The sequence below is a fragment of the Thermobia domestica genome, chromosome 11 (genome assembly GCF_964235325.1).
Source record: "Thermobia domestica chromosome 11, izTheDome1.hap1.1, whole genome shotgun sequence".
Taxonomy (NCBI): Eukaryota; Metazoa; Arthropoda; class Insecta; order Zygentoma; family Lepismatidae; genus Thermobia; species Thermobia domestica.
Window position 1 is genome coordinate 37,559,014 of NC_137464.1, and position 12,370 is coordinate 37,571,383.

The following is a 12,370-nucleotide window of genomic DNA, read 5'->3' on the forward strand; positions in this document are numbered from 1 at the left end:
TGTGCGTTCTCTCTAAATATAATAAAATATTAATAAAATAACACCGTTGAGAATATACATTTTAAAGAATCCTCTGGAGACAAAAGTAGCAATATACTGTGATAGTAAAAACAAATGTGACTTTGAAATCGTAATTTAGTAATAGAATGCAATTTTGTTGTGATTGTACATAAATTCCCGGAAAATTCCCATTTTTGGGGAATCTTCCCGCGAAAATTCCCAGGGAATATTTCCGAAAAATATCTTCCCGGGAATTTGTCCATCACTAGTCTTAACTAACTGCTCATAAACTGAATAATTAATAAATGTATATATAAACAAAGTATGTGAATTATTTAAGGGACTTTTAGGGATAACGAATCGACATCCTGAATACCAGGATTTACAACTAACAAAGAATATAGGGATTTCTTAAATAGTATGCAAATGAAACAAAAGACATAAGAAAGTAAAAAAAAAAGACTAATGGTGGAAAGAAAATAAAGAAGGGAATGAAAATTGGGATCTAACAGGAACTTCAGGTACAGTAACTTTGTAGTCTGAAGTTCCTCTCTGGTTGTGTTTTCATGCAGACAACTAGTTCTGGTTTTCGTTTCAGATCATCTCGGTGGGCTACGATTGGGCAGATTGCTAGGAAAATCGGGCAGACTGAATAGATTTTCTTAGGTGGCATATTGACTTTTTGCCGTCAGTGGTCTGGATTCTCAATCAGATTTTTTTTTGGGGGGGAAAGGGGATAACGGTCCGGACCAGATCTTTCGATGGTAACTTGTTAAACTCACGGTAAAATCTTCTCATCTCCCAGATCTTCATACTTGGATCAGCCTAGATGAGTCAAACAGCTTTCGGAATGAACGGCACTAATTGTCAATCCTCAGGTTGATGTTCCCTGGATCTTACTAAGTCTTTTTGTCTTGTTTCAGCCTCTTTTTTGCCATTAGTCTCCATCATTCCGTCAGGATTTTAAACTGACCAGGAAATCTAAACAGAAGAGGTTACAAGAGAGTTATTAGACTGGAGAAAGTGAAAGGTTTGAATGGGCTTGCATCGGCAACAAAGAAATTGCGTGCTGTTTTTTTTTTTTTTTTAAATCCTGATTATTAAATTTGTTTTTACAATGTGTTTTGGGTTCATCAATATCTATACCTGTGGCTAGAGGGCGTCCAGGAAATAAATAGCACGACGTTTTCATGGACCTTAATGGTTTCATTACTTTACAATATATTCGGCCCACTTCTAGTTCAGTACCATTATTTTTTTTTATGGTAATATGTTACCTTTTCCATCTTCCAGTTCCATCTAATTCTTTCTTATCTTTAAGAGAGATTCCTTGTATTACATCTCTCCAAGCTTCGTTGTGCAGTCGACAGACGACGAATTTCGATCTAAATTGTCTTCGATTCATACGTCAAAACAGATAGAATGTGTTTATTCAGAAGTCTTTGCTTCAGGCACATCAACATTTTATTATTTCTCCCAATGTAAGGGTTTGAAGTCTTATAGAAGAACAATATTTGTCCTACTGATCATTCATTTATTGTCAGATACAACAGCAAAAGCCGTAAGAGGTACTGAAAAATGATTTTCTCATATGGATTCAGAATCCAAAGACGACCTCCGACCTTATCTCCCTCTATTAAAATCGAAAGTAGCAAAAACCTATCATTCCCAATTTTCCGTTAAAAAATAACACTTTAATCACAAATAACTCCTATGTACCCAGATGTAAAGGAACACCTATATATAAAAGCTGCCATAAAGAAGCTAAGCTTTTGCTAATATAGAGAATAATGTTCTACAGGGTGTCCGGAATGGGACTGACGGTTTTTAAAAGTGTATAGTTTTAATATGGTCAGAGATACAGAAGAAAAAAAATGCATTTTAGAGGAGAACTCAAAAAGTTTGTTTGGTTTTACTTACAAGTTATTCTAACTCAGTGTAATTCCACGTGAGCTCCATTTGTAACTCTTACAATATCTAGCCTGAACTCAATCTTTCTCCACGTATTCTGTAACATCTGGGGTGTTACTGAAGCAATCGCATTTCTAATACGGTTCTTCAGTTCATTAAGGTTACGCACCTTTTCATCAGAATACACAAGGTCTTTCACATGCCCCCACAGAAAGAAGTCCAGAGGGGAAATATCAGGAGAGCGTGGAGGCCACCTAATTGACTCATCACGGTCCATCCAAAGGCCAGGAAATTCAGTATCAAGATACTCCCTCACTTGTAGGCTCCAATATGGCGGGGCACCATCCAATTGGAATATCAGTTGAGATTGCAAATGTTGTAACTCGGGAACAGTAATGTGTTGAACCATAACACATTTCCTGTTATGGTTTGCTCTATGAAAAGAAGGGGTCTATAACTGCATTATGTGTTAAAGCACACCAAACATTCAATTTGGGACTGTCTCTAGAATGTTCTATGTACGCATGCGGATTCTCAGATTCCCATATCCTAACATTGTGCCTGTTAACACAGCCAGACAAGTGAAAAGTTGCCCCATCAGAGAAAACAACGTTCAATAGGAAATTATGGTCATAATCAATCCTGTCCAGAATTTCAGAAACAAATGGCGCTCTCTGTGGCTTATCGTTGGGCTTAATTTCTTGCAACAATTGCACCTTATACGCGTGTAAACGTAATCGTTTGTGTATCACATCGTGCACTGTTGACTTTGGAATTGCCACTTGCCTGCTCGCTGCGCGAATTGACTTCCTCGGGCTATGTGAGAAACACTCTCTTATTGCTTCCTCATTTTCTTCTGACACACGCGATTTACCACCGCTGTGTTGTTTCACTATACTTCCCGTTAATAAAAATTGATCCTTCCACGCCTGGATTCTGTTGCGCGATGGAGGATTCTTGTGGTAAACACGTCGAAAGTTTCGTTGAACTTGAACGACACTTGTTGTCTCTGGAAACCACCACACATATTGCGCCTTTTCAACTGCCGACGCCATTTCTGTTTATCGGCGATACTAGCGCCGTCACCGGCAGTTGTTCAAGTATGAAAATTTGCTGAACAAAACTTTTTTGAGTTTTCCTTTAATATGAATGTTTTTTTTTTTTTTCTTCTGTATCTCTGACCATATTAAAACTATACACTTTTAAAAGCCGTCAGTCCCATTTCGGATATCCTGTACAGTATTATATAATACATTAAGTAGACCATGTTACAAATATGAGAGTACTAATGGGAATAAACATTAAGTGTTCTTTCATGCAGGAACTCGATTTCGGTTTTCGACGAGACTATATATATTTTTTTTTTCACGCTCATTCTTAGCCATAAGGAGTATTTAAATGTTCACCCTGTTCTGGATATACTATATGTTTTACGTAGTATTTATTGAAAGTTTTGAGTTTGCATACCTAACAAGGGGGAGGAACCATTCCAATTTGGTAAATTCAATTGCTGAAAATGATTGCTAAGCACTGGATTCAACACCAAAAGAAACAGAAAAAAGAGGGTGTTTAGTGGCAGACCGTATACAGGGTGGGAGATAAATGAGGACAAATTGCGAAGATAGAATGTAGAAAATGACTTGAAATGATATATTAATTTTAGAAAAAGGAAAAGGATTGAGGTCAAATCTTGGATATGGGAAATGTATGTAGAGATCCACTGAATAAGCGTAACGCGAATCATGAGGAACATCTGGAAAGCTGCCATGTTGGACTTTGCAAAAGAAGAATATACGGGAAAGGAGTTATGTGTGATATGGCTCTTGACGCACACCGTCTATTGAAATCAATAATGGTCAATGTAGTTTGAGACCTCTTTAACAGGAGGTGCTCCATGCTAGTTCAATGTATCAATACTGTCGTAAAGGTGGCGTAAATGAGGAACTAGGGACCCTGTAGTACGGTCCATGAGCACGTAGTATGCACGAGGAGTAGAAATAGATAGAATCGAATCCTGGAACATCAAGAAGAATGTTTGCAACATGTAACGGAATGAAGTAGTTCCACTGGGTGAATGTTGGCGTGGTACCTTGCACAAAGATACCTGTCCCATTCAAGGTTCTGGTATTATTATGACCCCTCCAGCAAAAACGTGCCGGTTGTGCAAAACACTGGTGACTCTTCTCAAAACCAGTTACATACAATTTGCAGTTAAAAAACTGTTCACATTATGTCTATTCAGTGGAGCTCCATATTCATTCCTCATATCCAAGATTTGACTTAAATTCCTCTACTCGTTTCAAAATTAACATGACATTTCTAGACATTTTCTAGATTCTATCTTCTCACTTTGCCCTAATTTATCTTGTACAACGTATACGGTCTGCTAATAAACACCGTCTTTTTCTCTGTTTCTTTTGGTGCTGAGTCCAGTGCTAGTAACCATTTTCAGCAATTGAATTCACCAAATCAGAATGGTTCCTTGTAAGTGTACTGTAATTGCATCATAAGGGAGTGCAAAATAAATACATCTGCCGAAACATTAAACGCCATGGAAGTCGTGGTGTTGGTATATTTTAAATGTGTTAACATGTCTCCACTCAGGCAAAGGGATTTAAATTGTTGCTCCGTGCGCTACAAAAAATAGTGCGTTACCAATTACAAGTGTCTGAGGTTCAGTATAATCAAATATTTTGAAATATATTTTTCTAGACTACATGGATATTATGTTGCAAAAAAGATATACTTTTTGTTTCTTTTTTTGATGAAGCCGCTTTGTAAAACTAACGTCCATTGCCACCACATCCTATATTTGATACAAAGCAAGATAATGCATGAAATGAGAGCAGTGTAATGGCATTTCATCACAAAGCCAAACCAATCTGGTTTATCATTGATGTGAAAGTGAGCACCACATCACTTTGTATATAACTGAAAAAAAAAAAATCAAATTAACGCGAACCTGTTAGTTCCACGAAAGCATTTTATGTCATGAACGTATTTTTATTCTGTGTTTTTGTTTAACTGAACTTCTCAATCTCACCACAACATATTTGCAAGCCATACAACTTGTAATTATATATTTTTATTAAAAGAATATATGAAATAAAGATCAAAGATGGGACACAAACATTCCAAAAAATGCGGAAATATTTTGCGCTAAATGAATTTGTTGGATTGTCACTGGAAGTGTTTATGTTTAATAACTTTTCTCTCTTTCCACGTTTGTTTTTATGTATCCATGTTATCCATATTTTTGACTATTTTTTCCATATTTTTTTTTTAAATAAAAGTGCTTTTAGGCTGTCTAAACTCATCACATGAAAATTGCATTGTGGTTATTATGCAGTTAGTTTAGTAGCATGGTAGAAGCGATATGGGACACAAATTACATCATGCAGTTGTTGTGATTATATATGTTTTTGTTTACCAAGAGGTAGGAATTTGTCCCCTTAATTCAGTTACTTTCGTGACGAAGGATGAGGCTCATTTCCCATAGGCCGTATTCCCACCAGATAATCCAATGAAACTTAGATATGTGAAAGTACTACATCAGTTAATACGAAAAGCCATATTAGTTTTGGTAAAGGACAAACAGAGGCGCGAAAATTGAATTTGGAATTCACACTATCGTCTATGGGGAAAGTACGATTCCTTCCCATACAAAAATAGGCATTTTTTTAAATCACTGTATTTAGGTTATTATATATATTTCAATAGTACATTAAGACGTTTAAAATGAGCCCAACTCGCCTCACCATTTTTTTTTTTTTTTTTTTTTACAGTAGAGTGTAAAGTACTTGTAAAGGAATCCAGAAACAAATCACAGAAAAGAAATACTCCAATTCCACATGCACGCCATCTTCACATTTAAAATTTTTATGTTACACAATCTTATCATGTAGCGTTACCAGGTCGAAAATCCCGAACTATCTGTACAAAACCGTTTTTCCGCAGAAAATAAAAAATCGTATTCGTTTGTTTTCTTGCTTATTGTCACTACACAAAGTTCCGTTGCAATTCTTTATGTCCTTTAGGCACTTCTGACAGTGTTACTAGCACTTTTGATATTTCATGATCAAAGGTTTGGAGGGGTCCGTGCCCTACCTAACAGTTTTTTTTTTTTTTTTTCAAACAATACGAAACACGTATTCCCTCATTTTACATCTGCAATATCTGTACACAATTTCGTTCATTTCTGGCTTTCGGGCGTCAACTTTCAAAATTTTGGGTGGGAGCTTTTGCTCATTAAAACCGTTTCTCCGCAGAAAATAACAACCACGTGTTCGTTTATTTTATTTGTAGTATCTACCTGCCAAAGTTTATCAAAATCGGAGTGTTCACTTGGAAAGTGTTACTTGTAAGATGTGCAAAAATCAATGTTTTTATCTATCTGAGAGTTCATATAGCTCTTTGTTTGTTATATACATCAATGCAAAATTAGAAAATAATACAGAATAAATATAACCTATAGATCACACCAAACAATTTTTTTTATATTACTTTGAAAATTATGTAGATCTATGTGTAGATCTGGCAACTCTGGCTCTACGAGATAATTGGTAAGGTGAAATGAGGTTAGACCAAACGACAGGCCGGTAGCCAGCCTAAAAGTGTAGGGGGGCCCGGCTGAAGTTAGGAGGGGGCCCGATCCAACAATATTATAGTTCATCACCATATTATAGTTAATTTGCAAGCCTACCGTGAGAATTTTAGGGGGCAGGAAAAATTTAGGGGGCGGCCTCCCCTAGGCCCCTTGGATACGGGCCTGCCAGACGACACAAGATTAAGATTTGATTATTAGTAAAATTGCACCTCATGATCGATTGTTGCCCTCTGTTTGAATCACATAGTCTACGTACTTGAATATTTCAATAAAAATAGAGTTACACAAAAACAACTTGATCACCAAACTAAAGTACTGTACATTCTAAATTCCTAATATTTAGTTTGCTTTCTTCTCTATAAATGCTACTAGTGGCGGAGTGGCTACCCCTACAAGGTAAAAGCTGGGGTGCAGCCAGAACACAGACTAAGATAGATAAATCATAAGTTTACTGCAAACTTTCAAAAGTATATAAACAATAGATTACATTATTTCTATCATTCAAAAAACTGGTAGGACCCCCTGCCCCAGGTTAGATCCGCCACTGAATGTTACTACTGAATTTATTGTAAATTTGAGTCAAAATTAAGAGAATAATGTTCTCGTAACAATTACACATAGCAGCACAACTAAACATTCTTCTTTTCCTCTTTTCTTTTTGTGCTCAAATTCGGTGCATTGTAGATACATCTCAAGGATAAGAAGAAAACGAAGAATTTTATCAGCGTGGATTAATTAAAGAGTAATTTGTGATTCCACAATATTCAAGGAAAATTACGAGAAGAAGGAAGAAGAAGAAAAAGAAGGAAAGATCCTGAATTTTCTACTTTTACACAAACTAACGAGGAAAAGGATAATTTTGTCTGCTTTGGTGATTTCGATCTGCTAGGTTTAATTGGTGTTTTGTTACCAACGGAGGAAGCAGCCCGTTTTCTGTTGTTGGCTAAAATGAAATCCCTGAAGAGTCGATGATGCAAACAAACAACGCTTCTCGTTTCACATTGTAATTGATGACGGGGTTCAGAAGGGACGGAACATGGGAAAAGAAAAAAAAAATTAAAAGCAAACATTGCAAATACAACTGACCAACATCTAGGGAGGCCAAGGAAAAACATGGCGGCTTTCTCGTAAGACAAAAGGGATAGATAGCGCTAGTTAATGTGCTTCCTTCTTCCCGGAGAGGAAATCATTTCTTGTCCTAAATAAATAGAAGAAAATTCACAAACATTTTTAGTTGTCTTTCTTGGTAATTTTGCTAGGATTTTACGGTATAGAGTAGTATAATACGGTACAGTGTAGATTCAACTCTGGGAGATGGATCTGAATCCCGCGCAGGGCACTAAATTGATAATTTCTTAACGTAATAATAAAAAAAACTATTATTACTGAAATTAAATTATATCTTTGAAATAATAATCGTAAAGAATACGAGGGACAATAAAAAAACTCCAGGAATTTCGTTGTAACTATTTATTACCACAATATAGATATACATTCACTTAATCGCCTACAAAATAGGCTCGTTGAGAAGGCACACATTTGTTTCACCGCTCCTACCATTGCTGGAAACAACGCTGAAAGTCCTGTTTTGGTGTGTTCCGAAGTTAAGCCGTCGCGTTGGTTTGGATGTCTCCTACGGTGGCAAAACGGTTACGGTTTTGATTTTGGGGAGCCAGAAATCTGGTGAGTAGGGAGACTGCTAGACGAGGGAAATGTTTCCTTTCTGCGAGCTGTTTTGCCACCGTGGAAGACATCCAAACCAATGCGATGGCTGAACTTTGGAACATACCAAAACAGGACTTTCAGTGTTGTTTCCAGTAATGACAGAAGCAGTGAAACAACTGTGTGTGTTCTGGAGACAATTTTGAAGGCTATTAAGTGAATGTGTACCTATATTGTGTGCCTATAGTGAATATGTACCTATAGTGAATGTGTACCTATAGTGAATATGTACCTATAGTGAATGTGTACCTATAGTGAATGTGTGCCTATAGTGAATGTGTACCTATAGTGAATGTGTGAATGTGTACCTATATCGTTGAACAAATAGTTACAACGAAATTCTGGGAACCTTTTGACTGTTTCTTGTATATTTAAAATAATGATATTATAAAATGAACTAAAAGTAAAAAAGTACGAGAGTATTTCCAAAACTATCCGGCCTGACACTCAAAAATCGCGTCACTGATGGTAAGTCGTTCACAACACACAGTGCCATCTATTAAAGTAATGATGTATTAGCTTCAACTGTCTAGCTGCGTCAGTTCGCTGCAGGCGGTAATGAGTAGCTGTGCGGTAAGTCCGTATCTTTCATGACAATTCACCAGTTAACGCGGCTCTTGTTGCTAAGGCTGCCGTGCTAAATCTGCACTGCATTTCCTCGAAGTACTGTAGCTTTAACAAAAATAGCCGCATGATCTGGGGCATTGTCATGCATTATGCGAGCTCAACGCGCTGTAAGGTACTCAAATGAGTCAGTTAGACAGTTGAAACTGATACATTATTTCATTTCTAGATGTCACTATATGCCATGCCATGCTTATTCAGCAGTTGCGCGATATTTCAGTATCAGGCCGAAAGCTTTTGGAAATATCCTCGCATATTACTTAGGTCGCAAGAATCTGAATAAACATCCTTTGTCAGCTGGATTTAAAACTGTAGAACACGATGTTGTGCGCCAGGTTATGGAGGAAAACGGATTACTAGTACTCCGTGGTTATCAGGTAAGTTCAATATCTCACAGTCTAATGTGGTTCCTCTCTTTACAACAGTGGCGTATTTAGGGGGGGGGCTTCCGGGCTTAAGCCCCCCCCCCGAAATCTTACTTACGATAGTAAAGTATATGAAATATCTTGCAGAATTTTCACATTTTCAGGCAAAGCCCTCCCCGAAAATTAGCAAAGCCCCCCCGAAACAAAATCGTAAATACGCCACTGCTTTACAACCTTGGCAAAAGCATCCCGATTTCCAAATTGTGCTTAGGAATTGACTCCAGCTCAAACTTAGGTGCAACTGCATATGTGCAATGAACATGTCCCTATGGAAAACTCGCATGATTTAGTTTCTCGAAGCGAAGAGTAACGTAAATGGAAAGGGGATACCATTCCAAAATCCTAAACAGAAGAGGCGGTTAAACAAGGATCACGTGGCGGAATCTGTCACCAAACACGTGTTTCAAACAGAAGACGATTATATGAGTCTGCTTTGTTCTTAGGGATCATTCACAACGTGTTTGTTCCTACGATTGAACCAACAGTGCCAACCTTTGTTCCGAATAGTTGGAATGCATGTATAGTACTATGTTTATAAATACCTTGCTTTGATTTTTCTTTTAGTTTAACGTTCCACGATTATGCACCGAGGTTAAGTGAGACGGTACCGTAGTGATTATACAATGAATGAAATAGTGGAATGAAAAAACTGGTAGGAGACGGAAGAACCCCTAGAAAAAATACACACAACGTATTTGTGCATCACAAAGCTCATTTTGTTCGAGTTGAGATCGAAACAGGGATCTCAACTATCAGAAACCTGCATTGATAAACAGAAATTAAACTCTTCTGCAAGAGACCTCATATCTCTTGAATAACCTTGAAAAACTCGGGAACAGGCCCGTATTCAGGGGGTCTAGGGAGGGCCGGCACCTCTAACTTTTTGCTGGCCCCCCTAAAATTTTCATGGTAGCAAATGAACTATAATATGGTGATGAACTATAATATGGTTGGATCGGCCCCCTAACTTTAGCCCCCCCCCCCTACATTTTTGGGCTGGCTACGGGCGTGCTCGGGAACTTGAGGAAATTAAGCTGATTCTATACCCAGAGTATAGTCCGGACCTCAGCCTCAGATTATTAGGGCTACTAGTTCTGGTCCACGACAGATTTGTTACGCTCGCAATGCTTCAACAATCAATAGAAGGTGGAATCTTTGTCGAAGGACAAAGAACAAGTGCAGGTGAGCGATCAGAAAGCTAAGCGAAAGATGGCTTTAGCGTGTGGAACACGATGTACTCTATTTTAAGGGATAAGCACCTCTCGTTTCAATGTGACACATAAAGCAACACCTTGGCTCGAACTTAACTCACGCTAGTAAAACGAAGGGAAACTATATTGCTAAATCCTTTTGAAATTATAGCAACTATGACTCTTTGTTAAATTTCACGCCAACCTAACATAAATAAGGAATATGACAGACGTTAAAATTACGAAGTCATTTGAACTTATCATTTATGGTTCTTGTTGCAATTTATATTCTTTTGAGCATGGACCACTCGACGATTTCAGAAACCATATTAATCACTAGAAGCAGGGCCGTACTGCAACCCAAGGGCCCACCGGATGATACTTTCTAGGAAGCCCATGCATATGTATGCAGTGCCCCTCCCCAACATGTACACTCATGTCCAAAATTATGTTGCATGTCTATAAATATGTTGTTGTAGGAATATAATTTGATAACGAATTTTCCCGGTATTTCTTATAATGTTAGTATCTGTACAATTGGCAAAGACATATATGTGAAAAATTTCATGTCAAAAGAGCAGTAAATAAGAACAATAAAACGAAAATAAAACTTTCTTGTCCATTTAGCAAAATTTTGTTTTACTCATTCTAATTTTCGTATTTATAATTCTTTTCCCATGAAATTTACCACAAATATACATTTCCCGATTATACACATAGTATCAGTGTTAAAAGTACCCTGCAAAATCATTAACCAATTATATGCTTACAAGAAGACAGTTATAGATATGCAACAATCATTTTGGACATGAGTGTACGCATTGGTTACTGGCGGTACGCACAACACAAAGCAAATGTATAGTGTATTGTACTTATTTCGCACAAGTCAAGACCATGGACTCACAAAGAGCTTATTTCACACTGAACCACAGTCCTTAGGAAAACCATACGTAGGTAAATCGTTTTAAAGTAAGGTACGAATGAATGAATTTTATTTATTTTCCATAAGCATTTTTCGCGGAATGGAAAGAAAACTCACTTAAATTTACATAAGTACAAGGCTCCTTAAGATGCCCTTAACACACGTTAAAAAAAAAAAAAAAAAACTATTTGAAAAGCTACTTACCTGCAACATACTGATTGCTTCTGTAATTTTCCTCTAAAGATATAAATATTTTCCTCTTTTTTTTAAAAAAGAAAATAAATGAGCTTTCAATTTTTGCTCCACAACTCCATGGTCTAAAGAGCTCCCAAAATTTTAAAAATTACTGAAAACATTTTCACCATAAAAGTTTTAAAAAATATGACACGAATCTCTCCTGTGTAATTCATGGGCCCTTTCGAACATATTGAGAGAGATTTTGATGGGCACCTTGTATTTTTCCGCTTCAGTTCCCCCCAATGATCTTAATCTGGCCCTGTATATTTTCCATATGGAAAATAACGGTGCTGCAAAATGTAAATTATTATTTAGTTTCAAGTTAAGGCAACATTTGAGATTTCAATTTAGCTGAATACTTCAAAATTATAAAGCAGAGTGGGAAATCAGGAACCTTTCAAAGGTTCAATTACGAAAAATGTGAAAGGCTGTTTCCGCAACATCATTGTCTGGCAACGCTGATCTGGGATTAGCTGACTGTATTACCGGTACTCGACGTGTCATCGTCCTCCGTTCCATTACTCCCGCATGGGAAGAGTGCGTGATGTGTGCCATTTTGTACATATACTGTAGGTCTACCGCTACTTACGATACAAGACGGAGGACCCACTACAAATTCACCGTCCAGGGCCCACCGGGAAATTTCCCGGTTTCCCGCCTGGGCAGTACGGCCCCGACTAGCAGTAAACTCAAGAAAAAGGATGAAAAGTGAACTCGAGTTGTTGAGTTGGGG